Source organism: Silurus meridionalis, chromosome 20 (assembly GCF_014805685.1).
Source record: "Silurus meridionalis isolate SWU-2019-XX chromosome 20, ASM1480568v1, whole genome shotgun sequence".
In the NCBI taxonomy this organism is placed as follows: Eukaryota; Metazoa; Chordata; class Actinopteri; order Siluriformes; family Siluridae; genus Silurus; species Silurus meridionalis.
Window position 1 is genome coordinate 9,540,462 of NC_060903.1, and position 14,539 is coordinate 9,555,000.

Below are 14,539 nucleotides of genomic sequence, written 5' to 3' on the forward strand. Positions count from 1 at the left end.
ATGTTCGGTATATAGAAATCTGTTTCTATGGTTTGTCATTATTGGTTCTTAGTTAGGTCTATAAACTTTCCTGAATGTCACACATCAAATCATTATTGATTTCGTACCTGTCACTATCAGCTCATCATTTTGGACCAGCAGTTCTTTGTACATTTGAATTCATATGTTTCTTTAAATTATTTTTCCTCATCTCTTCTCCTTTCCTTTTTTTTTTTTTTTTTCGCAGAGCTGGATTAAGAACGTGTCAGGCTTTCGGCGTACTGCAGCGTCTGGGGACCATAAATAGGGACGGACTGATTCTGCTTCCTGTCAGCAGCTAGCCAGGAGGACAAGGACGTGGTGTATTGGATGTCAGACAGAGAGCCAGCTAGAGAGACAGCAAGGTAAGCAACCGTCTTAACGCGTCTGTGTTAGCTCATGCTGCAGTGACAGAATGCACCCGAATGCCAGTGGCTGGAGCGAGAAAGGAGTGTGGTGTATTTTTTTTTACACACTGAGTGCCATGGAATGTTTACCTCCGTGTACTGACAATGCAATGTTTATACAGAAAGAGAAAGACGACTCTGTTTGCTCTCGTGCTCGTCTGTTCTCCCTGCCTTGCTTTCTCTTTCTCTCTTTCTCTCTGTCCACCTCATCCCAACTCAGTCTGCATTCTGACTCACTTTCTCTTTGACGACGTGTTTTGATCTCTTGCAGCAGCTCATGCTTTCAATCCAGAGCAGACAAGCAATTAATCAGAAGCACACACACACCTGGCGCAACCTAAAAAAGGGAACTGAAATAACCCTGCCTATCTCGCACACGCCCACGCCCACGCACGTACACACACGGCTGCTTAGCAGACACGCCCCTCTTCCTGTTCAACTCCCCGTACTGTTATCTTAAGCGGTGCACACTGGTCCGTTCTGCACGTTGCTTCCTCCTTCTTGCAGAAAAGCCCCAGCTTGCACTGAGTTCGAGACGAGGCCTGCGGTTATCACAGGGGATTCGAGGTAACAGCTTAGGAGTCATACGCAGATCTTTTAGCTTGTAAATCCTTGTCCTGAAGGCAACACTCGTGATGTTAATAAGCCTCCTAATCATATTGTGTGTGCAGATGCAAATGAGATAAAGCCAGGTTTCCATGGAGATCTCGAGGTGCCGAGTGTGTTCACACACTCGCCCGAATACACTCTGTTTTGCATAATAAGACCTGAACTTTTTTTTTTCCTCCCGCTGATCGATATCTGAGAACTGCAATCCAACAAACACATACGCACTCACTCACACTCCCCACCCCCTCCACATACTAACACTTCTGTGTTGCTTTGCTGTTGTAGGTGTCACTTCCGCTTGCAGCTCACCAACTTGTACAGAAATTACCCAGAATGCACAGCAGTGAGCAGCATGTGGTGTACAGCTGAGTTCCTGCCTCGGTTTCAGAAGGAGCTCTGCACCAGCACCACACATAGGTATGAGCCATTTTATTGACTTATACACACCCACGCACATCAACACACCTTTTTTTTATTATTATATATAGTGTCCAGTACTTTTGTGTATCTTCGCTGACACATAAACACACCAAACATATCCCTATTTTTAATTACAAAATGCTTCTCTTTACTTTTCGAGTTTCGCGGTTTACTGACATGCAGAACAGGAGTTTATTACTACAAAATAACATAAAATTAGTTTAAATTAACTCTTAGTGTGTGTGTTTGTGCTCTACATCAAATTGGCATCCGAATCGAAACGAACGCAGCTTCCTACTGGTCGTCTTTTGTTTTCCCGGAGCGTGCCGTTGATGATTGCATACATAGATTTCTTTGTGGAGCCGATTTCCCAGGTCAAACCCGTTCGAGGCCCATTTATTGATTTCTGCCTTGTTTCCAGAGTCAGGCTAGTTGTACGATTTGTTCTTGCTATCTGGTGCTTTATCAGTTTCTTTTTTGAATTGATGCGTACACAAAGATTGTGTATACTAAAATGGACTGGAATAAAGAAAATTATATAATATTATAAGAGACTATACAAAATAATTACTTGTAATCTTTACTCATACTTGTTTGACTTAAATAAAGTGTGTAGTTGAGCGGTTTCATGCGGTTGTGGCTTTCTGGATGTTGGTCTTCAAGCAGGCTACTTCTGCTTTTGCTCAAATAGCTTTCTGTGTTTCACTGGCTACTGATTTTGTAATGTTTAAACAGCATTATGTAGTTTTGTAAGTATATTTTTATGTTTGATTAGTTGATTTTAAGAGTACATGGAGTGTTGACGCTGTTTGTCAGGTCGATGCTGTTGTGCTAATAGCACTCACAGTAAGCTGTTACTGCTAATTAAAGATGGCGGAGGTTGAGGAACGAGGGAGTGGTTCTCGAATATATATATGTATTTTTTGTCATTGTGAGATCTGTTTACACTTCCTCGTCCTCACTTCTCCACACTCTAATGAAATGTCGAACTTCCCCTTTCTCCCTGGTGTAAACCGTTGTTTTTGTGCCCTTACATTTCTTCATGTGTAACCATGTGGGGAAACAAAGTACAGTACCAGGGTCATAAATGCACAGGTTCGACCTACAAAGCTGAAATGCAGACCTGGAGATTCAGGTGATGTTAAAATGGCAGTTTAGCGTGAGTAGACTTTTATATCGAGATAGGTCAGAGCAGGTGTCAGCTGTGTGAACTCATCTGGAATGTGGTTGCAAATGCTGGTGCGCTATACATTTCGTATTCTCAGCGCATGATTTACCTTTGAGAAATAAATTGCGCTAAATGATTTCCTTATTCAAAACAAAGACTGGAACGAGAGCATTTCCACTATTCGTATTTTTCTGTCAAACTACTTGTACTTTGTTCTCACTGTTTTGCAGAATGTTGTTTTTTTTTTTTTTTTGTAAAACAACTTGTTACTCTTCTGAGGAGTTTTATTTGCAAATAAGGAGTTCATCTAAAGTAAAATGGTACTTGAAATTTGTACTTTTCATGGGATCTTTTCTTTGAAATCACATAAACAGACTAAACGAAATGTTTTGCACTCAAACTTTTTTTTTTGTTCTCAAAAAATATTTTTTGCGTTCACTTCAGTTTGTTTAAACTGTACTTCCGCTTTCATTTCTTACTGACAGCAGGGCTGTGAATCGCCGATATTTTCTCACTCAGACAATAATCTCCGATCACTCAACTGTGGCCGATATACGGCCACATTTGCAGAAGTTTCTCACGATGTGAAAATTTTCTCAGAGGAATGCAAAACAAGATGAATAATCTTTACAGTGTATATATATATGTATATATATATATATATATATATATATATATATATATATATAGAGAGAGAGAGAGAGAGAGAGAGAGAGAGAGAGAGAGAGAGCCTCTTGAATGTAATGTAAATGGGCTTTGAGGTCAACCATTTTGTATATTTCACTCCCCAAGCCCTGAGCTTTCATTTTTAATGCACGTGGATCCTGTCAGTGTTCTGCTATGAAAGCTGATTTTCCTTTTATTTTTTAAAGGATTGGTGAAATGGCTCACCTTTATTTTTTTAGTCATGTTTAGTCATGAACACAGTTTGAAATTACATTCAAACTTCTTTCCATATTCCATCTGATGATTTTCCAGAAATGAAGCCTGCTGTGCTTTTGCCAGTCCGGGTTTAATTTGGTATTTTAAAACTACCTCAGTGTTTGTTGGTCATGAAACCAGTTTACATGGTGCATTAGACAGTGTATCAACACTGCTTATCAGTGGCTTTGCTGTGGTATTACCCAGAAATAGAGATTTTTGTGCTCTTACATTTGTGTTAATTAAACAGTTGACTAGTTGAATAAAAAAAATATATTTTTCAGAATTGACTAATTGTTGACTTGTCATCGGATTAATCGTTGCACTACTTAATATAAAACATTCTTTGACATATGAAAGTTTTACTGTGATAATTCTCGTTAGGGAGAATATTCGCCCATGATAAAATTTTATTTTTTATTTATTGACACACAGTTGCACTAGACATGAAATAAATGCACTGCCCTCAGGCTTTTGCACAAAACACAGAGGGGAGCTTGATGGTGTAGCGGGTGGCTTTGCTACTTCTAAGGATGCTGGGATTGATAGTGGATATAAGAAAGCTTTAGGGTAGTATTCAACATTTCTGGAGAAAACGGATATTTTCTGAGAAACAGGACTTTTAAAGAGAAGCAGGATGTATTATCAGCTGTGCAAGCAAAGTGCTCAAGAACACAGCATAGCTAAAGGTTTTATCTCTCGATTTTTCTGCTTGTCTGCTTGAACATGGCTCACTTCATTTCGGCATGCTATGTAATATAAAAACTATGATTTATAACGATGTAGTAAAAGACTAATAATATTTTTGTTTGCAAATGAATGGTGTTGTCTCACACACACACACACACACACACACACACACACACACACACACACACACTGTACACAGGTTACTTTTAATTCCTGAACAAGTGCACTCCTGAGTTAGAATTGTGTTTACATTAATGGGAAACTCTGGCACATAGCACTGCAACCAAACTCCTACAGATCTCTCGGTTTGGTACTGCAGTGAATTCCCTGGTCCACATGACAGCTGTTGCCTCACAAACGTTTCATGTGATCCATGCTTTGTTTCCGAATAAACTGCCAGTATGAAAGCTTAGTTGTTAGTAAGTATGTTTACTCAGCTGGTTGCTTATTCGGTACATCTCATTTTTTTTTGCAGGCATATCACTTGAATCTTTTTTTATCATATCTGCTGCTTTCATGTCACCTCTGTTGCCCTGCTTATTTATTCATTTATTTTTTATTTTTTTTAGTATAAAGCAAGATATGCAATCAGTCTGCATAGCATGGTGTAATAAAGTCTGCTTTATTACATGCAATTTGAGCAAGTTGTTGGAAAGTCGGATATCAATTCAGTGATTCTGTCAAAATGTCGATGCTGCTGCACCATCACACCATCAGCGAACACTTACATGCTGTAAAGATCAGAGCAGGCAATGGTTATAACAACCTAATTAAAAGGCATAATGAGCCAACAGACCTGACTGCATTAATGAGCGATTATTTCACTACCTGTGTGAACATGAACAGAGGCTGTTTTAATATTAAGGGATGATGATCCGGCTTGTGTTCACATCCAGCAATTGAGTTTTCTTGTTTTATCAGCATAGGACACAGAGGCTGATGAAAGTGATGCTTACAGTCCAAGTGAGAACTCATTTCCCCTTGTCAATTAAAAAAACTCTTAACTAGTACATTGTGGCAATAATTTATTTCTTCAAGTAGATTATATTACGAATGCAGAGCATCTGTGGGCAAGTTTCAGAAACTGTGCAGCTGCACACAGTAAACCTAAACTCATATTCCTTTGCCAATATCTAGAACAGTATACTGTAGTAAAAGTATGAATAACTTGTTTAAGTATTACTTCAGTAAAAGTAATCTTTTTTATACTTTCAAAAACTACTTGCTTTTAAAAAAAAATCTAAAGTAAAAGTACTGATTTATAAGAACTATACTTTAATAATTTATGTAGTTCAATGTTCTATTATCCTGACATCAGACATTTACATTATTGGCATTTAGCAGATGCCCTTTTCCAGAGCGATGTACAAAAGTTTTTTAAATCTCTATCAAGAAATAAATCTAAACTGGTACGCTAGATAACAAACTTAAGATAAATCATCCTACAACTTTGTCGTGAGGAATTTTTTTCAGTGTTTCACAAAGAGGTAGGTCTTCACCTGTTGCTTGCACTCCGCTGTTCACGTCGAGTCAAGAAGCTTTTATTGTCATTTCAACCATATATAGCAGACACAGTACACTGTAAAATGACTGATCATTTCTCCAGAACCATGGTGCTACATAAAACAACAGAAAACAACATAGAGCTACAAGAACACAGAGCAAAGGACTAAAGTAAGTTGTCCTCGCCTCATAAAGTGCATCGTGTCCAACCAAGTGCAAACAGTGCAGACAAAGGACAGTCCAAAAGACAGTGTAGGACAAATACACAAAACACAAAATAGTGCCACCAGTAAACCTACTGTATGTTATACAGTACAATGTGCAAAAGAGAACTGTATACAGTAGTGTACTTGTGAATAAACACAAAATAAAAACACAAGAGCAAGAGCAGCAGTAATGTAGAACAGCAAACAGCATGTAAGCAGTTATATAGTTATAATAAAATAATAATATAAATTAGGTTGTGTTGAAGACATGAATGTGTGTGAAATGAGTATGAGTGTGTGTTTGAGTTCAGATTTGTAGCAGCTCAGTAACACCGTTGAGTGTGTGCGTGCGTGTGAGTTTCAGTTCCAGTTTAGTCCTGGGTGTTGAACAGCCTGATGGAATCGCTTTCCTGAAGGTAAGAAAGTGAAGTGTGGGGGTGTGTGGGGGTTTGTGTGTGTGTGTGAGGATATGACTTCAACAAGAGCGTGAGTATAGCGGGAGAAATGGAGAGGATCAAGTACTGAGCCTTGTGGGACAACAGTGGAGAGTTTGCACAAGTTTGCGAACACTTGCGGTATCACTTAATGGTAGCAAAGAACAGAATGTTTTTTTTTATGTACTGTAGCTAAAAGTTATGGTAAGTTTACATTTTAAAATGTAGTGTAGTAAATGTTTACCCAAACTGAGAATATTTTTATAGTTGAAAGATGTATTAAATATTGTAACGAAGTACAATTACTTTGTTACTTTCCAGCACTGGTAGTATTTGAAGACTTGATTGTCACTTACCACGTGCCTTAGTACAAATGAAAGTGAAATAGTCACGATGTGATTCAGGGACATTATTATTTGTGTATGTATATGTGAAATATATTTGTAATAAATAATAATGGCACATACTCATTTCTTTATGGCAATTTTTTGTCTAGTTTTGATTAAGGCATTGTGACCTATATATATAATTTAGTTACATTTATAAATGTATTTAAATCTAAATTCACAGTCCCCTTTCTCATCTCAGTTGCTAATTTACAACCGTGTGACTGTAAAGACAGGAAACCTATTGTGTGTAACAGCATGACATGCACCCTCTATGTGTGTGTACATATGTCTGTGAGATATGCATGTTCAAAATGTCTATCACAGTTCTCCATTGTTATACTTTACCTTCATTCGATTGTTGTGCTTTTTTAATTAATTAATTGATTTAATTTTACTTTTAGTATGAATGTAATTTAGCTAAACACCAGCATAACATAGCCTGCACTTTAATGGTTCTAGAAGTGGGCAAGTTCTTCAAAGGTTTATTGAAATTATATGTATTTATTTACACAACCCAGTGAACCGTTACTTTACATATGTGAGCATGTAGTTAACGGTTCACAACCCTTTTTCAAAAACACAATTTGCCATACGAGCATCTGAAAGAAGTGCCTCTGAGCTGCTCATGGAAGGATCTGAAACTGTATCTTGTAAAAGGCACAAGGTAGTGGTAGTGGTAGTAGTGAGAGGTACAATTATAAAACAATTAATTAAAGAAGAAGAACTAAAAGGCAAGGATTTTTCTTTTCTTCCTTATTAAAAAAAAAACAGTCAAATTTGTTATTAATTGTGTTATTGATGTTATTAATTCAATGAATGTCAATTCTAGTGTCAGTTATATGATTTTATGGCACTAAGTTGGTGATTGATGATCATGATCATAACCTCACATTCCATACCGTGTTGAGCAGAAATAAGGCCCCTCTGCAGACAGACTTGCATTCATTGTCTAATGTGGGACAACGACTGCTTTCTGTATGCACAGTCACATAGCCAAACTTTATATGTACGAAGACAGAGATTTATTCATGGCATAAGAGTAGCCATGAGCTAGCATTGAGATAGTATTGTTAATGCCAGTCACAGATTAAAATGTCCACTTCACAACACCATGCACACACTCACAAATGCTATGTATTTGTTTCCTCCCTTGGAAGAAGGAGGAAACAATTATGAACACTAAGAAAACATGTGAAACTCCACATAGACAGTAACCTGAGCTCAGAATTAAACCCAGAATTAAAACCTGGAGCTGGCAGGCTGCATTGCTACCTGCTGCACCAAGGTGTAAATCCATGTGCTAATAATGTGCAAGATAAGCTCTCTCCACTATTTCTTTTTTTACAAATCACTTATATAAGTTACATAAGTCAGTTATGGTAGAACATGAAACTGGTGTAGCGTGCCAAACATGCCAGAAACCTCCTGTTTTACTGGACACACACACACATTACATTGCATTACAGACAATAATTACATTATTGTCAACATAGCTGGCAACAAAAGTGAGTACACCCTAAGTGACCATGTCAAAACTGTGTCCAAAATATCAATACTTTGTGTGAGCACCACTGTTATCTAACAATTTACCAAAGTTGCACAGGTTGTTGCTGGGATCCTCTGATCCTCAGTAATAACATCATAGAGCTGCTGTATGTTAAACACCTGGCGCTTCTTCACTTTCCGCTTAAGGATAGTGAAAGAATACAGTACATACATTTCCGTTTTATTTATTGTCTGATTCTGATCAATGTTTTATTTTGGAAAATTACCGGATTCTCTTCCCCACATCTGTCTATGACTCACTCTTGATGCATGTCATGATGCCTAGATGACATGTCTTACCTCCATCCGCTACCTTCTTAAAGGGGCTGCTCCGGCCGGTAACACATAATACATTACCGCTAAATTCAGGCTGGGGACCAGTGCTTTATAGGGTTTAGGTCTGGAGACATTCTCGGCCACTCCTTCAGCTTCCTAAGCACATCTTAGCAAAGTGTTTGGGGTAATTATCATTTTGGAAAACTGCCGTTCTGATTTAGAATGTCACAATACATGTTGGAATCCCTCAATGACCTGCAGCTCCACAGTACCAGCAGCACTCATGCAGCCCCAGACCATGATGCTACCACCACCATGCTTGACTGTAGGTTAGACACAATTTCCTTGGTAATCCTCACCAGGGTGTTGCCACACATGCTGGACACCAGTAGTTTCATCAGACTACAGGAAATAGTTCCAGTAATTCATGCAATTAGACAGGTTGTCTTCAGCAAATTATTTGTGGGCCTGCTTGTGAGCCAACATCAGAATATGCTTCCTGCTGACAACGGCCATATAAACCGTCTTGTTGTAGTGTGCAACATATGGTCTGAGCCCTGACAAGCGGACCCTCCGCTTCTGCAAGCTCTAAAGCAATTCTGGCAGCACTCATGCGTCTGGTTTTTAAAGCAGCTTTTGCACCTAACACACAGCACGAGACTCAACTTCTTTGATCGACTCTTGCAAGACCTGTTCTCAGTGGAACCCGTCTTGGAAAACCTCTGTACACTTCTGTTGCCAGTTATTTTGAGAATAATGACAAAATATATATATGTATATATTTATATTTGTATATATTATAGATTTTTTGGACACCTGACCATAAGATTTGTATGTGCTTATTGAACATCCCAGTCCCTATTTGCTGTTGTAATGACATTTCTGTATGTTCCACTAGTTTTAAAAGTGTGCTTGTGGAGATTTGTCCTTATTTAACCACAAGATCAGTAAAGAGGATTAGTAAAGTCAGGGACTGTTGCATTCTAATTCATCTAAAAGGTGTTCAACAGGGTTGAGGTCAGAGCCCTACAGCAGACCACTTAAGATCATCTCTTTCAGCCTATGTATTTTCATTGAGCTCTCTTTGTGCATAGGGGCATTGTAATGCTGGAACAGGATTAGGTCTTCTAGTTCAAATGAAGGAAAAATGTAATGCTCCACATTGAAAGACATCCTATACAATTGTGTTCCTTCAGCTTTGTTATAACAGTCTGGGAAAGAACCAAATATGACTGGAAAAGTCAAGTGTCATAATATTTTTGAATATATAGTGTATATACAGTATTTAAATGTACGTCACGTGTAGCAACCAACAAACATTGCATTTTGTAACAATCTCACAAGCCACATATTTCAGGCAGCAAGTTATTATTAAAAACCAGGAATATAATAGAACATATACTAAAGGTAGTTTTATGATAAGTATATGTTGCTGTTATACATGGAAATTCTAAGAATGATTAAAAAGTCCAAGAGCTGTTTCATGGAAACTATGACTTTTGCCTCACTGTCTGTGAATAAACTTTGCAGTATTTCTAGGACGATCATCACTTATAACACAGACAGAGGATTGTGAGCCGAGTGGCAGCTAAATAATCAAATACAGCCAAGAAATATTTTCCTTGTGCATAAAATCTGAATGAATTGCTGAGAAGGAAAGGGTGAGGAAGTGAGGGTGAAGGACAGTGTTGTAAACAATGCTGAATTGTCACCCTGGCGTGAGATCTAAATGTGCAAATTGCCACAGACTTAGCACCATGCCAATGTCAGCTACAGCACTGCTAATTCTTGAGCTAACAGTTTGGTGAAAAGAACACAGACAATGCAATGAGAGGTACTCCTGCGCCCTAGATTCCCCATGCATATTTATTTCGTCACTTTTTTTTGGGAGATGCCATCCGAGGTGTTCCAACCACTAACAAATCAGACCTGGCAAATTCTCTGCATTTTGCTAATTCTGACAAATAGATTTTGAGTATATCACTCATCAGTTAACCTTATGTTTAGGCCACTGAAATATCTCAAATGAAAATAACCAAAATAAAAATGCAAAACCTAACTTTTATTGTTTATTCAATTGAAAGAACTATATTGTACCTTTAGTGTAGTCATCTTCACTAACCAACCCTCTTTCATTGTATTCAGCATGTGTATATCAGTAAGCCTCACCAGCCATCTTGACTGTAGATGTTAGGCCAAGTAGAACTCTGTGGCCTAGTTGCTGAAAATAGAGGCAAAAAGGAATACAGTAGATGGCAGGACCAGTCATGGGCCAGTTCAGTAACTTTGTCTGGACAGTGTTTTTGCGGCACCATTGTATAGCTCCAACAGATGAGTTACCCTTAGGGTAACTGTGGTTGGGATAAGGCTAAGGGAGCTGTTTGACAATTCTGGCCATCAGACAGCGTCACCTACATACTTCTCAAAAAAACAAGTGGAACTAGAGACAGCTGAAAAGTATAGAGAATTGGGACTGCCAAGCTACCACTTTTGGGCCCTTGATCAGTAACCTTAACTCATGGCAGACCCAATGCCAACTTCATAACAAGCTGGGATTTGTGAAATAAAAAATTTCATTATATACTGTATGTGACAAACTTAGGTGAAAAAACAAGAAACAAAACAAAAAGGATGTTACAAACAGCAGATTTTGTCAGATTTATTTACACGTCTGTCTACAAACGGTTTTAACTACACTTGCAATTGTATGTAAATCAGGTTGACTCAGAAATGTGCTGTGTCGTGTCCTAGGTGTGCCAGCAGTGCGGTGTCAGTCAGCACCTTCGTGACCAACAGCTACAGATTATATGCTGTTAGAGGCTGTACCAATTCTAGCAGTAGAATGGTTAGGTGTGTTTCATAAACAGTACAGTAAATTCTTACTAAAATATCATCAGGGTGTCAAAATTACGTGCAGCGCATGTCTGGGCAGAGTGAGTTCTCTGGTAAGATCACCTGCAATGTCATTGGTAGGTATGTGACCCAGGCTGACCTGCTTGTGTTGAGCTGTCATAAAAAAACAAAAAAAAAACCCTAAAAAAAAAAAAGAGAAAAACCTTCTCTGAAGTTGTCAGTAAAATTCTTGCATTCTTACATGGAATTTCAGTGTGAAGAGCTACGTTCAAAAAACTGCGTTTCTTGCCACTGCCTGCATGTCAGTATCTAATCCCATTCGAGCCACCACCGTTTTGAGAGTAGCTGTCATGGTGAGATTAGAGTTTGTCAGCAGTGTGTGTGAGCTGACAGAGGTCTATTCAGATGCGTTTTTAAATGTTGCTGAGGTCACTGTTGAACAAGGCGGTTCAACTCCCAGGACATTATCGGCCTGCAATAACGTTCTAGTCCTGTTAAACAAGCATACCAAAGAAACAATGGTTATTAGGCTTTTCAATTCAGTTTTATTTGTATAGCACTTTTAACAATGGACATTGTCCCAAAGCAGCTTTACAGAGATTAAAAGGTTATAAAAATTGAAATGTATCTTAGTCCCCACAAGTTAATGTCTATAAGTCTATCCATAAAGAGCAAGCCACTCATGAGAGAGGAACCAGAATCAAAAAGGGATCTGGGGGGTAGCCCAGTAGTGAAAACATTTGACTTCTGATCGAAAGGCTGTGAGTTCAGATCCCACCACTGGAAATCTGCCCTGCTGGGCTCTTGAGCAAGGCCCTTAACCCTCAACTGCTCTTTATAAATGAGATAATTGCTCTGCATAGGGTCGTCTTCAATGACGTAAATGTAAATCTGGGTGGCACCAAATGCCATTTATTAGAGTATAATTATTATTGGGGTATGCCGTGTGTGCAGTGAATTGTTCTATGGTGGGAACTTAAATATAGAACTGTTAATGCCAATCGTAGTCCTAAGCCATTGTAGCGGACTGTTTATACTCATTACAATCCAAATCTTTCCTCTTAGTTCTTGAGTTGCTCTTCGTGGATCTTTAGGCTGTTCATGTGGCTTTAATAAAAGGTCTTTTGAAACACGTGACTCCACACTGCCCATTCTCGCTTCCAGAAATGCCAACAAGTTATTCATCTGCTTAGTAAATGACTTGGGTTGCTTTTTGGCTTCTTGTTATGCTTATCGGTTTTTGCCTGACGTGAACGAAGATCTCGGCATGTGTGTGCATTTATATGGGCATGTATGTGGTTTAATAGCACTGATGTGTTTTCTTTAAGTTGGGTATAAATTCCAATACTACTTCTTCACTCGGTCACAGCATTATGTCAAGACTTGAAAGACATATACGAGATGAACATATACAGTATATGAACACTGCTCTGGCTGCGTCCCAAAAACATACAAAACTTTTCATGTAATTTTAGACCTTTTATTTGATGTGTTTTGATCCTTAAAGCTTCTATCAAAGTGCCAGTGTTTTTATTATTGCTTACAGTTATTTGCCAGATAAGGTTAATTATGCAGGACTGTATAGATCAGAGCTGTAAAATGTTTCTATGATATGCTTAACCCTTCACTAAAACATTTGATGGTTGTTATGGTAGCGGTGAATAGTTTGTCCTGGGAAATACTGTAGCTCTTAGTCACCTATTCACAGTTCTATTCAAGTCTATTTACAGTTTCCTGGATTAACCCAATGTAGGTGGATGTTTTCATGTTGGGAAAACATGCTAAACTGCATTTTAATGATCAATAAGCTTTGAATCATATGATAGAATGATTTGATTCTTTGTCACTTTGAACAGTGATTTATGTGCTAAGGATTGTTTCACAGCAGACATACACTATATAGACATAAGAACACTTGACTTTTCCAGCCATATGTGTTTTTTCCCAAAAGTGTTACCAAAAAGTTGGAGGCACACAAATGTATCGGATGTCTTTGGATTTGGTAGCATAGTACATTTTCCCTTCACTTAAACTAGTAGACCGAAACCTGTTCTAGCATGACAATGCTTCTGCTCCATGAAGATACAGTATGGTATACATGGGTTAGAGTTAAAGGTCTTGAGCGGCCTGCTACAGAGCTCTAACCCCAACCCTATTGAACACTTTTGGGATGAATCGATTGCTGACTGGAACCCCAGGCCTCCTCACCATGCATCAGTACAAGTCTTGGTAACACCCTTGTAGCTGAATGAGCTCAAATCTTTTTAAGCACACTCCATAATGTAGTGAAACATCTTAGCAGAGTGGAGGATATTATGACAGAAAAAGGGGGACTAAATGTGGAAATAGATGTTCAAAAAGCAAATCTGATGGTCAGGTGTCTATAAGCTTTCTTCCATTTTGTGTTTGTGACTAGCTTAAACACCATCGATGTTAAGCTAGTTCACACTAAATCCTGTGTAATGGCAGTTCATATGACAATACAAGTTTAATGGCTAGTCATGAAAAAAAGAAGAGTGAAGCCTTTATGTGAACAGGCATCTGGGCGACTTTTAATGTATGCCTGTGTGTGTGTGTGTGTGTGTGTGTGTGTGTGTGTGTGTGTGTGTGTGTGTGTGTGTGTTTATAATATCACTGCAGTCTGCATAGAAGATAACTCTCAAGGGACTGAAGAAAATCACTACATAGTTTCTCACACAGCCCCTCTCAGTTTTCTTTTTTTTTTAAATACCTTTCCTTCCTTCTTTCTCCCCTCCCATTCCTTTCCCTCTTTCTCTCTCTCTTTTTCTCTCTCTCTCTCTTTTGCTCTCTCGCTCTCTGCCTCTTCCTTCCCCCAGAGGTGCTGTGACAACACTTCCTGGTTGGCGCTAGTGGGCAGGGTTATGCTTGTGCATGATTGGTCGCTTGGCTGGATGCTCTGCGCAGTACTGTTGTGCAGTTAGACTGCTGTTGCTGCTCTCGCGCTCTCTCTCTCTCTCTTACTCTCTCTCTCTCGCTCGCTCTCTTTCTCGCTCTCTTCCTTCCTCTCTTGCTTTTACTCTTTTGCAGCACTGAGGCGTTTGGCTCTTGCATGCACACAGAGGGGCACGCACAGGGGCTC

At 38.8% G+C, this 14,539-nt stretch overlaps 1 protein-coding gene across 13 annotated transcripts in view; it reads left to right on the forward strand.

The window, feature by feature from the left end:
- The first annotated feature begins 234 nt into the window (after positions 1-234).
- Positions 235-14,539, forward strand: part of mbnl1 (muscleblind-like splicing regulator 1) — a 67,483-nt gene continuing 53,178 nt past the window's right edge. For 7 of the 13 annotated variants that reach the window (XM_046876698.1, XM_046876702.1, XM_046876706.1 and 4 more), the window contains exons 1-2: positions 236-383; positions 1,320-1,451. The gene's annotated coding sequence lies outside the window, so the exon portion shown is untranslated. Of the gene's footprint in view, positions 384-974; positions 993-1,319; positions 1,452-14,364 lie in introns of those variants that run through there. The other 6 variants (XM_046876703.1, XM_046876704.1, XM_046876708.1 and 3 more) reach the window with 3 other exon arrangements.